We start from the raw sequence: 7,539 nt of genomic DNA on the forward strand, positions 1-7,539 counted from the left end.
GTCTTTGTATAGAGTAGTTGTTAATTAGCCGTTAATTACTGTTAGGAGTTAATTAAGTTGTTAGAAATACAGTGTTGAATAAAGTGTATAAAGTAAGTGGAGTTCTTGTATTCTGTAAGTTTTTGAGTAATGAAAATTGGTATACATTTCCTACGTCTCTCTCTATCTCTCACCGAGTGTGTCTTCTTCTTCCTTATAAAGCAAGCTCCAACCATAGCTATACAGCCACTGGTGTTTGCCCAATTAACTTTTATGAGTTGCCCAAACCTGTAAATGACATAATAAGAGTCTAAAACAATACCCAGGCCAACAGAGTAGCAAACAAGTCCTACTTACAGATGTCTCCCATTAAGAGAGATTATCACCTGTCCAGCTGATCTACGATCAGAATAATGAACAAAATTATAGGAAATATGGCCCAGGAAACACAAGAAAAGAGGAGACTCAAAGAAATTATACAGACGCCACATGAAAATTACGTAATCGGCACAAGAAGAAGTACCTTTTCCTTCCTTGCAAGCTTGTTTGCCTCACCGAGACGAGTACTCGGAAAAACTTCTCGACTTTTGGGTGAATGCATTTTCTCACAAGTAAAAGAAATTAGTTTAAACCACACAGTTCAGTTGTTTCTTCACTTTGAACAGGCGATATAGGGTTTTTAGTTGGGGAAAAAAGAGAAAATGCCCAAAATAATCCGGTATCTTTGGCTTCGGCTCAAAATAATCCTATAGTCCACATTCTTTAATAAAGCGATGCACTTTTAGTTCGAAAATAAGATTTTCAAATAAACCACTTTTTCAGAATTTTTTGTTTCACACTTACAAAGCTACAATATCTTTTTCAAGTAAAATATATGTCCAAACATAATTTCAAATTTTAAATATTATTTTTTTACTTAACTCCAAGTACTACTTTTTTTCAAAAATTATAATTTTTATGTCCAAACACCTTCGAAGGTTCCACTTGTAAGAATTTTACCATGTGAGAAAAAGGATTTTTACCGTAGAATCGACCCTAGGCAACATTAAGACAGTTTTGTCGTGGTTAAAAAGTAAAAACTAGAAAAAGATTGTCTTGATTAGGGCCAACCTTACTGATATCTTGATCGCCAACTTCTATCAAGTCTAACATTAATACTTTTTACTTGTAACTATTATATACTTTTCACACAAAATATTAATTCAAAATATATTTTTATTAAATTATTTTTGTTTATTAATTTATCTCAATTTATTACTATTTTTACTTTTATCATATACTTTCTCTCCATATTTATTAAGGTAGGATAAAATTTTAAACAGAGGAATCAATGCTCTCTTATTTTTCTAAAAAAGAAGTATTTTAAAACAATTATTTTTAGTAAACATGACAAGCAAAATGGAGCATAAATAGTATAATATAATTTATTTTCTTGTCTCCTGAGGTAGATGGGAGAAATCACTAATATATATATAAATTTTGGTCTCTAAAATTTAGACCAACTTCATTGATCATATGATCGCAATCTTGGATCCACATAATTATATATTATAATTCTCTATTCATATATCTTTTGCATTTATGTGCTTCTTCTTTTATTGTTTTATAACATACTTAAACTTTTTGTATTATGACAATTTCTGCTTTAGCCTTGGTCAAACTATTTAAGATTCATTTTTGTCTTTTATAGTTCACAACCATCGATGTTGGTACGTGGACATGCCTAACTTAAACTCTATAGATAAAGTGTTGGGAATGAAAGTCGTAAAGTAAAATTATCACGTCCCAAAATACTTCTCAAGTCGTAATTGGCACCCAACTAACATCACCCGTTACACGAACCAATTTTTCATACACAACCATTCATTCTCATCATTTAACAAGTTAAATGAGCATCCCGAACAATCTATTAATTAATTATAGAAGTAAGTAATAAATCCAACAATTAAAATTGCAGCTCAAATCACACACTAGATCATGGAGCATTTAAAAGAATAACAAAAGATATTATATGAATAAATAATAAAAACTCTTTTGGCAGCCTCCACAAACAATGCGGTGGCCAACCTCAATAACTGAATCAACTCTAGCAAACTTGTCAGCGACTAGTTTCTTCTTTACCAATAGAATCTCCATGGACATGCAAGTAATGAGTGAGTTATACGTGAATATAACCCAATAAAATCCTCGATCGGCCACTCTAAACACCTTTGGAATAAGTGTTAGAAAATATAAGCACATAGGAGCGTAGAAATTATAGCACCATATAATACTCAATAAGCCCCAAACAAATATTCAATAAGAACACGATATATTAATCTCAGTACAATCTATACTAAGGACCTCTCATAAACAACAATGCAAGAAATCAACTAAGCACCCCAACAAATTCATGACAGCATACACAATGCTCTAAATCTACCACGGCGGCATACACAATGCCCCAAATATATTATGACAGTAAAGAAATAATTTCTAACGACCCAATGTCATAGCACGAGGCAACGCCACGCAACAAATTACTTATTAAATAATTTCAGTTTTTTCACAAAATAATATATATTTGCGGCTGGTCAAAGACGGTCAAAGACCATCGATTCTGCCAAGCACACACTCGTTCCAATACATGGACCAAGCAGTCAAAATGTAATTTAAAAGCAGGCTTTGAAAAGCAAACATCAAAGCTTAAAGTCCCACTTACTTCGCTAACGGAAAGTTCCCCAACCTTGCGACATCTAGAACACCAACCAAACAACCTCCAATTACCTCAATCTATGCAAAATAAAATTAATTAACTATATTAATTATGCTAGTCGGAGTCAAATCGTAACTTTTCCTTAATTTCAAGCTTACAGCTAAATATTATTATTGTACACCACAAATCATGAATTTAAATGTATAACATACTCCAATATCTCAATCCAACTCAATCTTCAATTAAATATCTACAAGTAGTACTTTAATCCCAATGATAATAACCACAGTAAAATATGTCTAAAAGTAAGAGCAAAGATTCGAAACAGTAGCTATCATATTAACGTCCAAATATGTTCTTCGCTAATTCACCGTGACCACATGAGCATGCATTGTTAATATATTTCAATCTTACAAGTATCTAATCCTTAAAACCCAATCATATCATAGTCATTCCACCTTATTATTGTCTAAATTATTACGGTTCTACCATTTTACTACTTCGATGAAAAATATCGCAACAATAAATATAATCAAAGTATATACTAACGAGCCCAAAGAAATATCAATACCATACTTAATATACTGGTGGTATGTCCAAAAAATAAAAATTATAGAGTATAGATAAGAAAGAAAATGGAATTAATACCCTAGCAATCAATTTGCTGTTACAGTAGTGCCGAAACTAGTACTTCTCTTAGCTTTTAAGATTGAAAATAACTACTACTCCTCTCCTAATCCAATTTATTCACGGTAAGATAGGCCTTAATTAGGTTGCCGTTGTCAAACCCATCAATTTTCTTATTGCAATGTTTGTCTTCTACACTAAAAAATTTCTTATATCGGTTTATCCGTAAAACGGTACAATTAAATTTATAACATGGTTTATAGGCAAGCGAATCGATTTGATCTGAAAATGATAAGAAAATAAAGCTAAAATAAGATTAACAATTGAAAACAAAGAAAATAGCAGGTCTGATTCTAAGCTCGGTGTTTCTTAGGGTAAGAACAGTGGCAATGATCGAACAATGATAAAATTATTTAGCTTGAACCTGAAACAGTATGTTATAGTTTTTGTGTGTAGATTATGTCATGTCCTTACAAGGGTTGTCAATATGATATGTATAGCTATTCATAGGGAGACAAGATCCTAAAATCAAGCTCCTCTTGAATGAGAATAAAAATGTCATTGGTGGGTGCATAACAATTAGCTTTGAATGCACATATTTTCTGTAATGGCCGCTCATTAAATGTTATCCAATATCAAGTCTTCGAGTCTTTACCATCACTTGTGCTTCCTTCTAGATTCATCCTATATTGGTTATGCACTTCGTAACCGATATCGATTGTTCAACTTCTGCTTGTTCTTGGTTCCATGTGTCACCTCCCTATTTATCCACTTATTATCAACAAGTTTCACCCCATACAGATAGTCCTCCTGCTTTTCGGTGATGCAACTCAGTGTTACTAGGAAGTAGATGAGTATTCCTTTCTTGGTGGGAAAGTTCTCGAACAGTCTCTGACATTTGAAGAGACGCACGTCTCTTCGCATTTAATACTCCGAACACATGTTGCCCCGTGATTCAGCAAGTATTTTTGCCGGGTTTTGAGGTAATCATGACCACGAATTTTGCCGTCTATATCTTCTTCACTATTCATCATTTTTACTTTTTCACTTTTACTACTCTCACGATCCTTTTCTTTCTCTGAATTTCCTTAGATCTTTTTTACAACCTCCAACTTTCTCAGTAAGAACATCTTTACCGATCGTTTACTATCAAGTCTAAACACTGCTTTCTTCGGAAACACCGGTCTTCTCTTCGGTGAAAGCCTGAAGAACACAAAGCCAAAGAGGTTGACCCTGAGTCTGAACCTCCAACTGTAACACCATCATACCACTCCATCTTAGCACCTCATCTAATCTTCAAGAACAAACCCCATCTGCAACTTCTCAAAGCCGCATGTTTGGGCCAGCTCGTATGTACCCCTCCTCCATTCGTCCTTTAAGTATCCCTACTGTGAATGAGGACTGTAACTATCCTAATGTTAAAATTATCGTTCCAGATATGGTAGAGCAAGTTACCTACTCCGGGAAGGGTTTACGTATGTCTATACGTATCCCTTTACTTTGGGTCCCTTCTCTTTGGGGTTGAGTGAAGGACTCGACCCAATAATTTTAGAATCTTGCCACAGGTACTAGGTTTGCTTAACATAAGTGGGCCATTCCATATGATGGATGGTGGCATGCCTTCATCAATTGTATAGTGAGACCGGAAAAACCCTGACTCTTGCACATATAATGAACCTTTACTCCTCTAAGATTATTAATGGGGAAGTATTAAACTTTTGCAAGTGTGGTCACCACGCCCTTATCACCAGTGTAGACAATGACAATGACCATGGATGGATGGAACAGTTCGTTGCTATTACCACCAGACATCATCCCAACCACAACTCCAGCTTTCCCCGAGTCGTGGAATCTTTTCTGTAAGTCTTCAAATATTTGCTTCTTTTCTTCGTAGAAATAATTTCTCGTTTTACTGGATTTCTCGTTTTGGCTTCCTTTGTTTTAGCTACTTGCTAGGAACCACTACAGGTTCATGGTCTGGACCGATGAATTCAGAAAATTCTGGACATTACGACTCCAGAAACCTATTAGTGGAAAGAAATGGCTCCCAAATATGGGTGGAGAGCTAAGAATCGTGGTGAGTGGAATTCCTCTTCATTTCAATATTAATGGTTTAAAAGCAGATCACTTAACACCCTTTTGCTTGTATAGGGCTTCCGAGGGGTTATGTTGTGTGCCTCGATGTCGATGTTCTCGACGACCCAATGGAGGCCTAACAGGTGCTGTAAGGTGCCCTTTATCGGAGGAGGGCTCGTGAAACCACTCACGCCTCTAGTGAAGGTGCTTCCTCCCGAAGTCCACAACATAAGAAACTGATGAGGAGGCGTTCCTCCTTGGTCGGGACCCAAGGAAAAAGAATAAAGAAAAAACTAACCGAGCTGGCCACAGTCACAGTGGTCCTCGATGATGAAAGAGAAGCCAGTGATGAAGAGGCTTCCCTTCAAAGCAGAAGAAGGTCTTCATCAGCAAATCCATCATCAAAGGAAGTTCAAGCGCTTTGAGGGGAGATAGGTTTAGTTAAAAATACTGATTCTCATTTCCCGATCCCTGCTGATACCCTTGGTTTGAGGAGTTTGGTCCCAGATCTTTTTCTTTTACTGACTACTGAGCCGACCTTAACTGTCGCCCCTTCTGTACCGATTGCCTTTTCGCCCTCTGTACCAACAACTTCGTACCCATCAACATCTGTTGCACCTACTTCACCAGCATCGACTGTATCCCCTCCACCAGAACAAGCTATACAAGAAAGGAATGTTTCTCCCCTACGGTGTCCCGACCACGAGAACTTGGAGGGCATTTAATCAACACCGTCCCAAGATCCTCGAGGGAAGAGAAGTGACACTCTTTCGATTTTGAAAGAGTGACATTTTTTATCTAAGCCGGTGGAGCTTGCTAGTTACCTGAAGCTGCTGGCTTCGGAGAAGGACCGGAAAACTCCCTTTCTATGGAGTGCTTGATAAATAACAGTATGCACTGTTCGACGCATGTATCATTCTAACTTCCTTCTATCTTCTTTTCCATTTGTACTCAGCGATAATAACCTTGATTCTAACCTTTTCTAGGCCAACCTTCTTGCTTTTGAGGGCTTGAAAAGGTTGATCCTAGATAAATAGGAACTTGCTTCCGAGCGGGATCAACTTTTGGCTAAAAGGAACCAGCTCGTCGAGCACCTCCCGGCATTGGAGGCAAAAGTTGCACAGATGAGCGAGCTTGAGGCTCGCTTATAGGAAATCGAGCAAGATAGAATAGCCCAAAGTCAAGAAGCTACCTAATTACATAAAAAGCTTCAAGAGGCTAAGGCTAAGTGGGCCGAACTTTATGATGTTATGACTGCCGTTGACTAGCGCGAGTCCGCCTCGAGGAATAAATTAACAACTTGAAGGCCAACTTATGCTCCAAAACCAAGGAGGCCAATGTTGTTGAGAAAAAGATGGAAAAAATGGAAGAGAGTCTTAAGAGAACCATAGAGCAAAACCGTCTTCACTCAACCATCAATGTTGAGCTTGATTCCCCGCTCAACACATTGAAGTTTGAAAGAGATGAGCTCCATGCCACAATAAACAAACTCCGAGCAAAACTCCAGGATCAAGAAGATTCCCTCGTGTTCAAGAAGACCTATGCTATGTATCATATGAAGAGGAAGACTTTGGAAGAAGCCAAAGTAGGCATTGCCAACATTGATGATTACATTGCCAAAGCCTCGAAACTAGAGTTAACTGCTCGTGAGAATCTTCCTGCTTGGCCTACTGTAACTGACTCCTCGAATACTAGTTCCAAGTATTTGGGAACCGAAGGGTAGAGTGAATAGGATGAAGGCCCCGAAACGGTAGCTGACCCGCCTTCTTCTACCATAGATCCTTCTCTCCCTTCAGGTTCTGTTGGTGAAGAATAATGTAAAAAAATTTCTTTTATCTTTTGTAATTATGCCGAAACTTTTTACTAAGTTTGGAACTCTAATAAATAAAATAATTTTTTGCTTAAGTTATGGGAAAAAATATTTCTTCTACGTTTAGTTGATAAAGCTTCGGAAATATTTTTTCATTCGATAGCTTTCGATTTCGGGCATAAATTCTTTCCAAATCTACCGTTTACTATGAGGTTTTCATATGAGAGGGCCCTTATGTTTACGGTGCTCTTGAAGAGTACGTCTCCTGTTCATTCCGGCACAAGCATTTGAAGTTGTTGTTAACTTTCAAACGATCAAATTAACTCATTATTTGGATAAGAAATAAGATTAA

The 7,539-nt window shown here is 36.9% G+C and overlaps 1 long non-coding RNA gene across 1 annotated transcript; it reads right to left on the reverse strand.

Annotated features, from left to right (window-relative positions):
• LOC107802729 (uncharacterized) lies at positions 1-702 on the reverse strand. The gene is made up of 2 exons (XR_001651877.2): positions 503-702; positions 1-267 (listed from the first exon to the last, which is right to left on the reverse strand). It is a non-coding gene; the product is annotated as an uncharacterized LOC107802729 (long non-coding RNA).
• Positions 703-7,539: the final 6,837 nt, after the last annotated feature.

This window comes from Nicotiana tabacum, chromosome 20, assembly GCF_000715075.1.
Source record: "Nicotiana tabacum cultivar K326 chromosome 20, ASM71507v2, whole genome shotgun sequence".
NCBI lineage: Eukaryota > Viridiplantae > Streptophyta > Magnoliopsida > Solanales > Solanaceae > Nicotiana > Nicotiana tabacum.